Consider the following 9,672-nt stretch of genomic DNA (forward strand, 5'->3'; position numbering starts at 1 on the left):
CATAAGTAATTGCAAAGCTATGAAATCACTTGATTTCACAAACCAGGTATAATATTCATGGTATAACTAATCGAGGAGTCAGAAGACACTAAAGGGATGAAAACCAAAGGATTATTCTCACCTAAAAGTCTTTAGTAGATCACCTAATTCCATTTTTTTTCATCAAAGGCCAGGTCCTAGCAACAACAACACTCCACCCTTCAATTTTTGTCCAACAAACCTCAAGGATCAAGCATTTCATAGAAAACAAGAACGTGAATATAAGCAATCAATGCAGGAACACATGCACTAGAAATAAAAGCAAAGAAGCACCATGTATAATAGATTATCCTCACTTTAGATAAATTGGAAAATAACAATCCTTATAATCACCTTTGAACAAAGCTAAAAACAAGCTCCACCATTCTATAGAATGCATATACATCTACAAATTCAACAGAATCTGGCCAAATGGAGAAATTGTAGTAAAAAAATAGCCAAAAACTGGGCTAGAAGTATTAAATTAATTTATGTGCCAAATGCTTTCTTTCTATTTTATCTCAAAAATTCAAATGAGAGAGTTAGAGTGTTAACTAGTAGATCTTGGTTTTGGGAAAGAGCAGGGTTCTTCTTGAAGGCATGGTCTCCAGAATCCATTCCAGCAAATGTTTGTCACCACCACACCAGTGTGGGTGAGGCTTCGAAAACATTCCACTACATCTTTGAAAAGAAGTGTGTCATATAATTGGTAATCCCTTTGGAAAATATATTAACTCAAGGAACAAGAACAATAAAACTAGAGTACTCACCTATGCCAAATTAAGGACTGAACTAGATCTCAATAAATAACTGTGAGACAATTATTTTGGATCCAACGCCAGAGTAAGGACACTTCCATTAGCTGTAGTACTTTTCATAAAATGATTGCCTTATGGAAACTAGCCACAAAATATAACCCAAACAAGATCCAAAAAGAATACCCCATATTCCAATACAACTTCATCAATTTTGTCTATTTTTATCTTGGTGACTTTTAGGCATTTCTTCAGTGTTTTCATGGAATTTCAAAACAATTCAGTGTTGAGCTCTTCAAACTTGGGCCTTGTGACATTCATGTTAAAATCTAATCCTTTATAGAGACAATTAATATCTATCAGTCTCCACTATGAAAGATAGAACTCTCTGTTCCTTCTCACATTCTGAATGAACTCTTTGAAGACCTATGGCACTCATGCTCAACTGCTTCTTGATTTTTCTTTCTAGGTGTTCAACACAATGATTCAAAAATATGTTTTCCTTCACCTAGAATTTATCACCATGAAGGTTTAATAATGGAGATGTCGAAGATGACTCCACCTAAGTTGTAGTTGTGCATTTGTTAATAATTTTCATTACATTAAGACCAACAACATTTGTCACATCTTTGGTACCTCATAGTATAACATAATTGTACTGTTGTAACCTCGTAGTATAACATAATTAAGATGTCATTAACTTAATATTAATCAAGATCACACCTATGATTATTATTTGAAATTGTCTTAACTATAATCTAGTCAAGGACAACTTGCTATTGTAATATGACCTTATCATAGTGCCATGAAATCAGTAGTTGTGATATATCTCCTAGATTTGTGTTATGATCTAATAAGAGCCTTGCGTAAAAGTAACATTAACAAGGATCAATATGTAGCATAGTAAACTTTGTGGCTGCTGGTATATGATATTAATATAAATGGAGAAATCCTAAGGGTGATGACAAATGATAGAAGTGTTTAGAAAATAATATAGGGTTTATGTTGATCACACCCTTGCATCATGTCAATCTTTGAAGATCTAATTCTATAAGTGTAAATACCTATGTGGCTTATATATGAAGAATGTAAGCTGAGGCAGTCTGTCAAAAGATTTCCATCCTATGGAGATCATCCTTGGAACACTATGATGATTACATTGTTCATTTGATCATCCATAATTGATTGGTGGCTTACCACTATTCAATCTTGCTATATCCCTTCTAGAGATTGAAATATCAAGTGACTTTGTAAAGCAATAGCTCGAAAGGTCACTTTAATTGCTTCTCCAGATATTCTATTGAAAATGCTTCCAAATAGTTACATTTGTTGTTAGTAGGTGTTGTATGCCTTTTGCAAAGGATCGAAATTGTGGAATACTTGACATTGAGATATATCGGAATCACAATAAATGAGTCAGTACTATTGAATACATAGTTATGAAATAATGATTCTAGAGTAGTATAATTGATCCAGGAGGATCTCCAGACACCTATTTGTTATTTAAACACAGCTTATCAGTGTGCCTAGGGGGAGGAGGTAGTGCATGTAGTTCGAGGTAGAATTTTACAGGAGGGCCGAATTTTTACTTTTTCAAATTTTGACAAATTTTATATGGTTTCAGCACTTCTCGACACCATGAACGGAATGGTGTTGTCTATTATTCCATCATATTTCTTCATTTTTTGGCCATTTTTCAATATGTTTGTATAAAACTCATTTTTTGTAGTTGATACTTGTACTCTTCTTTCTCATGCCACTTAATCAATGAAGGCCTCCCCATTGATCGACTAGTGCCCGAAGATGCATTCCAAGTTGGATGAACTCTATTTCAAGTCTTGTTGTCTTCTTTAATGCTTTAAGTGTTTCTCCTCTTCTCTCATGTGCACATTAAATTTGTATGTTAAGCTGCAATTTATGCATGTAATTCTTTAACACATCTATAAGCAGAAGATTTTGGATCAATAACGCTCACCAAGGTTGAGAGTCGATGTTCTTGATGCTGCATAGTATTTGACTTTGAGAAATATTTGTCAAAATTCTGCATAGATGATTTACAGTGTTGATAACTTATATTGGAAGATGAATGTTGCAAAAGATGAAAGATGGAAGAATTTTTTATAGTAAGTTTGAAGGCTTGTTTGATAGCTTAAGGATGTCTACTAAGGTTTTCAAATCATTTTCCATATGTCTACATCTGTATAGAATACTGAAGTAGTTTCTTTGATATCTTGAGTCCTAATTTATTACTTTTAGTATGATTATGTAAGATAGCCAGGGTACATCTTGATGATATATGGGCTTCAATTTTCCATGAGTAAACTACCTTCATCTAGAATATTGAACCTCGAATAAAATCTATTATTGCGATTCAGAATCTGTTGTGCAGTCAATATATCTCATGGTCTATATTTGATGACAAGTTAATGTGATTTGAGCAGACCTGCTCGGATAGATGATGTGTGCTAGGATTTGTTGAAGACTTGGGTTATGTAACTAGGTTGTTGAGCTAACAATATGGAAAATGTTAAAAGCACATCTATATTCTTAATGTCCACCTTTATCCATAAATCAAAAGGCTGAATCTTGTTTGCTCAAAGTAGTAAGCTTATCTTCTTTGAGCCATTTCAGTTAGTTCTTCAATAAGAAAAAAGTACGATTCATAGAATTCATTGAGAAATTATTGTTGATGATTCTCACTATCTTAAAGAAAGATACGTGCCCTAACTAAGGAATATTTGGGTAGTATTGTGTGAAGCTATACTTATCTGGAAATATTTATACATATTTTATGGCTCTTAAGGCTCAAATCAAGGTAGAATTGTACATAGCCTTCAAGCAAACCACTGTGGTCGATATGAGGGTTTCATTTTCTAGGTCTCTAGCATAAGTGAAACCTTCTTTCTTGAAGGATTTCATCCTTCTTGCATCTAATTAAGGAAAAATTCATAACATATATGTTATCAACCTCCGTAGATCTACATGTACAAATTTTAACTAGATTTGTTGTATGATTTGTGAACCCTCTTAACAGTAGAATATTTTGGGACATATCTGGGATTTCTGGAGTAGACCACTGACAAAGAAAATTGTGCATATTTGGGAACCTAATGAGAGGAATGATTTCTGAGGTGTTTTTTTGTGGGTGTACGTATGTAATCTAGGCCCTATTCTAAACCCTCATAAGAAATACAATAATGATTTGGATACTTGGTTTCCATCATCTGTGAATCTCAGCTACTCTTATAATTAATTGGGATTTATTTGACAATATGGGCAATGAAAGTCTCCTACCTGTAATGTGGGTTTGTGAACAACAACAAAAAGTAGAAGGAATTAGTAGCAAATAAGTGGCATACTTGACATTAGCTCAGATAAAACAATGACACTCTATGTTGTATTTTTAATCTGTTTGTGAGATTAGATTTGATGCAGAGAATATAAGGGAATGTGTCTAGGATTTTCCAGAATTGTTTGAGCTTGTGTGTGCATGTAATTGAAAGTAATTTCTACTACCATAATCTAGAAAGAATATGCATGATCCCGAGTTCCTCTTTATACAAGAACTATACAAATATTATTACACAACATTCAAATAAGTAGAGTGACAACTAATGCAATGCACCACCCTCGATCCCACATAACACATGACCGTGGTCCTATTGGTGAAGCCTCTACCTCTGCGACTACTTGCACTATATCGATTGATGAATCATAGCTATTGGTGCTGCAAAGAAGACTCGAAAATGAGTCACGACCTACACGAATGGAGATGTGATAGCCCCACTACCATGGTTCTATTGGTGAAGCCTCTGCCTCTGCGAATACATCAACTATAGTTGTTGCTGCTGGAACTAAGGCTTCAAAACAAGTCACGACTGGCAACAATGGAGCCTGAGTCTCTTGCAACAAGTCATGAACTGACGAATGGAGACTATAAAATTTATACAAGTGAATCGTTGAATTCAACCGTGCCCTCGATTTGTAAACAAGGAATTCAGGCCAATTGTAACCAAATCCAACCTCCCGAACCAGAGAATCAGGCAATTGCAAGCAAATCTAACCTCACAAACCAGAAAATTGTGAGATTGCAAGCAAATCTAGCCTCCCAAAGGCTTTGCATGGTTTATCTTCTTTTTTTTTTATGGCTAAGAATGTAATAAATAATTATTTTTTAAATAAATGTTGAGCTAACTATAGTAAATTGGTGTATTATAAGAAAAGGTCCCTTTCAAAATATAAAACGCCTTAAATTTAGCCCTTGGGCGAATTGCATCACCGCTACAATTTTGTATGTTCTAAACCTACGAGAGTGCAATGGGTCTCCATACTAAACCATATTAAAAAATTTCCACCATATTTTGAATATATGACCATCCGCCATAATCACCAGTTATCTAGGATAGCATTATAGGTACAAAATGTCCTCAACACACAATTCTATAAATTGACCTTGTATAAATAACATGTACTCTACTCAGGATTTTAGAGTGTGATAGGTCACAATTACTTAACCTTATTAGAAACTACATGTGACACTAAGAGTCACATTATTATGTTAGATAGATAGGTTGTTCTTAATTGTTCTACATCATTTAATTTTTACACAATATGATAACATACTACAATTCACACCACAAACTTACATACACAAACACACAACCAATATTATATTCATATTACCACTAAAATATCTATAATAAAGTGATGAACAAGCCCTAACAATTCTACAATCAACCACCTCGCCAGATTTTCACCGCCACATTTTTAACCTCTAGAAATAGTCAGCTCTAAGAACAATTTCATAAACAAAATGTAATTCGGTCCTCTTGTGCTTCAGGTCATAAAATAACAAGGCATGGGCAACCTCCAGATCAAAGCAGTGATGACATTTGCTCCACTATATAACGCCGATGTCTGCTATCACAGTGCTGGAACGGCTCGGTGCACAAAAAAAAATGTTGCCTAAACCACTAAACTTGATGTTTTATGGTTGTTGGATAATGACAAATCCCAGTGTCTAAATTGGCATGGATATTACATATATAGGAATACATGATACCTCTAAATCCGAGAGTAATGGATCTAGAATGCTAAAAATAGTTCATAAAACTAATAACGTAGGAATTCATACACTTACACCTCATGACAACTTAGAAGTCATGGAAGCATTACTTCCAATAATTGGTTTTCACATAATATCTTTGGTGTCAACTGAAACAATGACACAAAATTTTTCTTATTTGCAATATGAGATTACATTCATTCATTCCCTATCCAACAAGGATATGGCCCTTTAGTAGTAATGAATTGTGCACCATTCAAAAACCATGAATCTTCATCTATGAGCTTCATCTCCATCTAAAATAATCATTTAAATGATTAGCTTCAAAAGAAACTGTTGCATACTATCTGCAACACTTAATGCCATGTCCCTCCATTAATGCATGTTGTGGTTGTGGCATTATGCCCCCACCTATTCTTTGACAAGCACCCCATCCAAGGAACATGGAACTTCAATGTACAACTTAATTCCACGTTATATTTATATAGAGAGATAAAACAATTTATAGTGAAACATCTCTAATTTCCTCTATAATTGCCTCGTTTAGGAGATGTGTAATCCCTCCACTAAATATAAAGTTGACATAGACAATATGAAATGATAATAATATATGTTTTACACCATGTGTAATTCATTCCATGCTAAATAGAGTTTACAAATAGTAATTCAAAAAAATTATATGAACAAAAAAAAACTCATCACCCTAATTAAAATATTTCAATGTTATATAAATTTTATATAAAAAGACAACGTAATTGAATATAAAAGATTTTTTACATTTTCACATTTCATTATAAGATAAATATATTATTTTTTATTGTTTAAGAAAATCAAATTCAATCTTCAATTAAATAATTTTATATCAATTGTATATCTATAACGTACAAGAGATTAGATTGCTTCTTAATCCTTAGCATGTTGTAGAAGAATAATTTATTTGTTCTTAATATATAGTTCATGTTGGGCATTTCAAAAATAATAATAACAAAACTTGATATGAACATTAAGTAAACTAGTACAACCACATTAAAAATATTAATGTGGTTGATATAGTCACTTCATAAATATAACAAAACAAATTATTGTAACACACTAAGAATGTGTGACCAATGCACACATTTACCTTATTAATCATGTATAAAAGGGTTATGCATAAACAATAAGTTGAGAAAGAAAAGGAATTACATATCTTATCATAAAATGAGTCATTTTGCTAAATAAAATTTTCTTTAATATATAAGAGAATGTTATAAATAGTAATGAGAAACTTATCATGGAGGAAATTATTATAATTGGAATAATCTCAAATCCCTATGAAATTGGTGGGTCCCAAGCACTTGGCACAGATCTATTCTTTTAAATTTATTAAAAGTAATGGACTATTTTGTTAAATAAAATTTAGTTATATATAAATGAATGTTATAAATAATAATTAAGAACGTATCATGGAGCAATTTATTCTAATCGGAATAATATCAAATCCCTAAGAAATTGGTTCACAAACATCACTTGGCATGAATATATTTTTATAAATTTATTAAAAGTCAATGGAACCTATCAAACCTTGTAACACATTACAACACTTGGTAAACATCAACAATAAACATATGAACTTCAGATTTCCTCTCATCAATTAAAAAAATAAAAGAAAATAAAAATATCATAATCCACCTTAAGTTGAAATAAAAATATTTAGGCAAATATTTCAAATATATATATATATATATATATATATATATATATATATATATATATATATATGGGGATAACAATGATAGTTCTCATCACTGAGATATTTTGAGGGAGGATGAAAGTCGTCCGTGCAGGATTAGGGTAATTCCCTAGGGTTTTACTGCAATTACTGAAGCCTGTAACCCTGTACCGTCGCCACTTGCTACCTCTCGCCGTTGCCATTACCGTCTTCACACCCGTCGCCATCAGCTACCGACTACTGGCTGGAATATGGGGGAAAATATGGAGGCGGAAGAAGTGGATTACTCCGAGGAACCCTTTCCGGATCGGGTAATTTTCGGAAACCCCTGTTTCTCTTCGTCGGTTACTGACCCTAACCCGTTATCTGACCTGACTCCGCCATCTGCTTCGCCTGTCGTAACATTACCTGGGTATTGCTCTGTGCCATCTCTCTCTGAGCCGCTCCCTGTTGACTCACCAGGACTCGAAGCCCCTCCTCTATCTCCGGGCACCCTGCATATTCTTTCTACCTATACGCCTCTCTCACCCTAATTTGAACCCCATCCGCGCCTCTTAACTTTCCTCACCGCACCCCCGATGGACATCCCATTGGCAAAATATATCTCCCCTGAAGGTGTCCCAAACCCTTTGGTGGACCACCCTTCGGCTCCTCGCACCAAAAAAAGGAAGACTAAGTGCATAAAGGCGACCACAAAAGACATTACTATCAGATTTGGCGAGACCTCAGCCATAGGGGAAGCTGCGGTCATGGCGTGCACTGTGCTGGTTGGACATGTGTGTGGTCGAGCATACTCGGCCAACAGGCTGACACAATGGGTCAAGGAGATTTGGGGTGCTCTGTTGAAGGAATTGCCTGAAGTTCACGTTCTGCCCCGAGGGTGGTTCTCATTACATTTTGCAAAGGAAGTTTACACGGATCTAGTACTTGCCAAGTACTGGCACATCGAGATGGCTCCGATCCTTCTCAAGCAGTGGAGCCCGTTATTCGACCCAGAGCAAGAACAAATTGGGGCTGGACCACTCTGGGTACGATTGCCAGGGCTTCCATTACAGTACTGGTGCGAGGATGTTTTTATCAGAATTGGAAATGCCCTAGGAACATATTTGGACCACGACCGCACATTTGTTGAATCGAAAAACCAAACCCTTGCCCGTATACTGGTCCATTTGGACACTCGTGAAGGACTGGAGGAAAAGATAACTCTACAGTGGGGGAAGTACAGCAGGATCCAGATCTTGGATTATGAAGGGGTTCCGTTTCGCTGCAGATAGTGTCATAAGGTGGGGCATCTCTACAAAGATTTCCCACTCAACAGGAAAACAGAGGACTCCCCCAAGGTAACTCCTATTCCATCCAGGGTCAACTCACCGGCGGTCTCTCGTCCTCCCCCCACGGGTCCTACCTCAGCGGCAATCTCTCCTCTTCTCAAGACAGGGGTGAATGAACATGGAACATCTTCACCGCCAATGACCAGAGCTCGTGCTGCCGCTGAAGCCGCACAAGTCTCGGGTATTTCTCTGAACCCTTCCTCCTCATCATTTGATAATATCTCATCTGTTGTAGTCTCATCGGCTCAGATTTCCACGGCACACTGTAACATGTCGGCCCCTCCCTTAATCACCTCCTCTGCCCCATCTCTGCTTTCTCCTTCTACTTCCTCCATCTCGCCGACATCCTCTGGGGCCTCCCTTACTCACCAATACTTCCTCCGCTCACGATCCCACTCCAAGGATATTCTGACACAACAGGCCGGATTAGGGCTCTCTTTACCAGGCTCTGGTCCTTTGACTTCCAGAGGGAGGAAGTCTGATCTATCCAAAGCCATCTTGCGAGCAGGGGCGGAGGTAGCCTCTGGCCGTCAATCCACTCTCGACGGGGTCCTTAGAGCAAATTATACCCCGAGAAGTGTTCCCCCATGAAATGCCTGTCCTTCAATTGCAGAGGCATGGCTAGTGCCTCCAAGAAACTAGCCTTGCAGAGACTCTTTGAAGTTGAGCCGATTGACATTATTTTGCTACAAGAAACCCTCGGTCTGGCCGAGTTCATTACCCGTTCTCTGCAATCTCTGGTCCCGCGCTGGAATTTTGTGGCTATAGATGCTGTTGGGAGATCGGGGGGGC

This window comes from Pinus tabuliformis, chromosome 4_1 (genome assembly GCF_031772625.1).
Source record: "Pinus tabuliformis cultivar Carrire ecotype Pingquan chromosome 4_1, CPIR1, whole genome shotgun sequence".
Taxonomy (NCBI): domain Eukaryota; kingdom Viridiplantae; phylum Streptophyta; class Pinopsida; order Pinales; family Pinaceae; genus Pinus; species Pinus tabuliformis.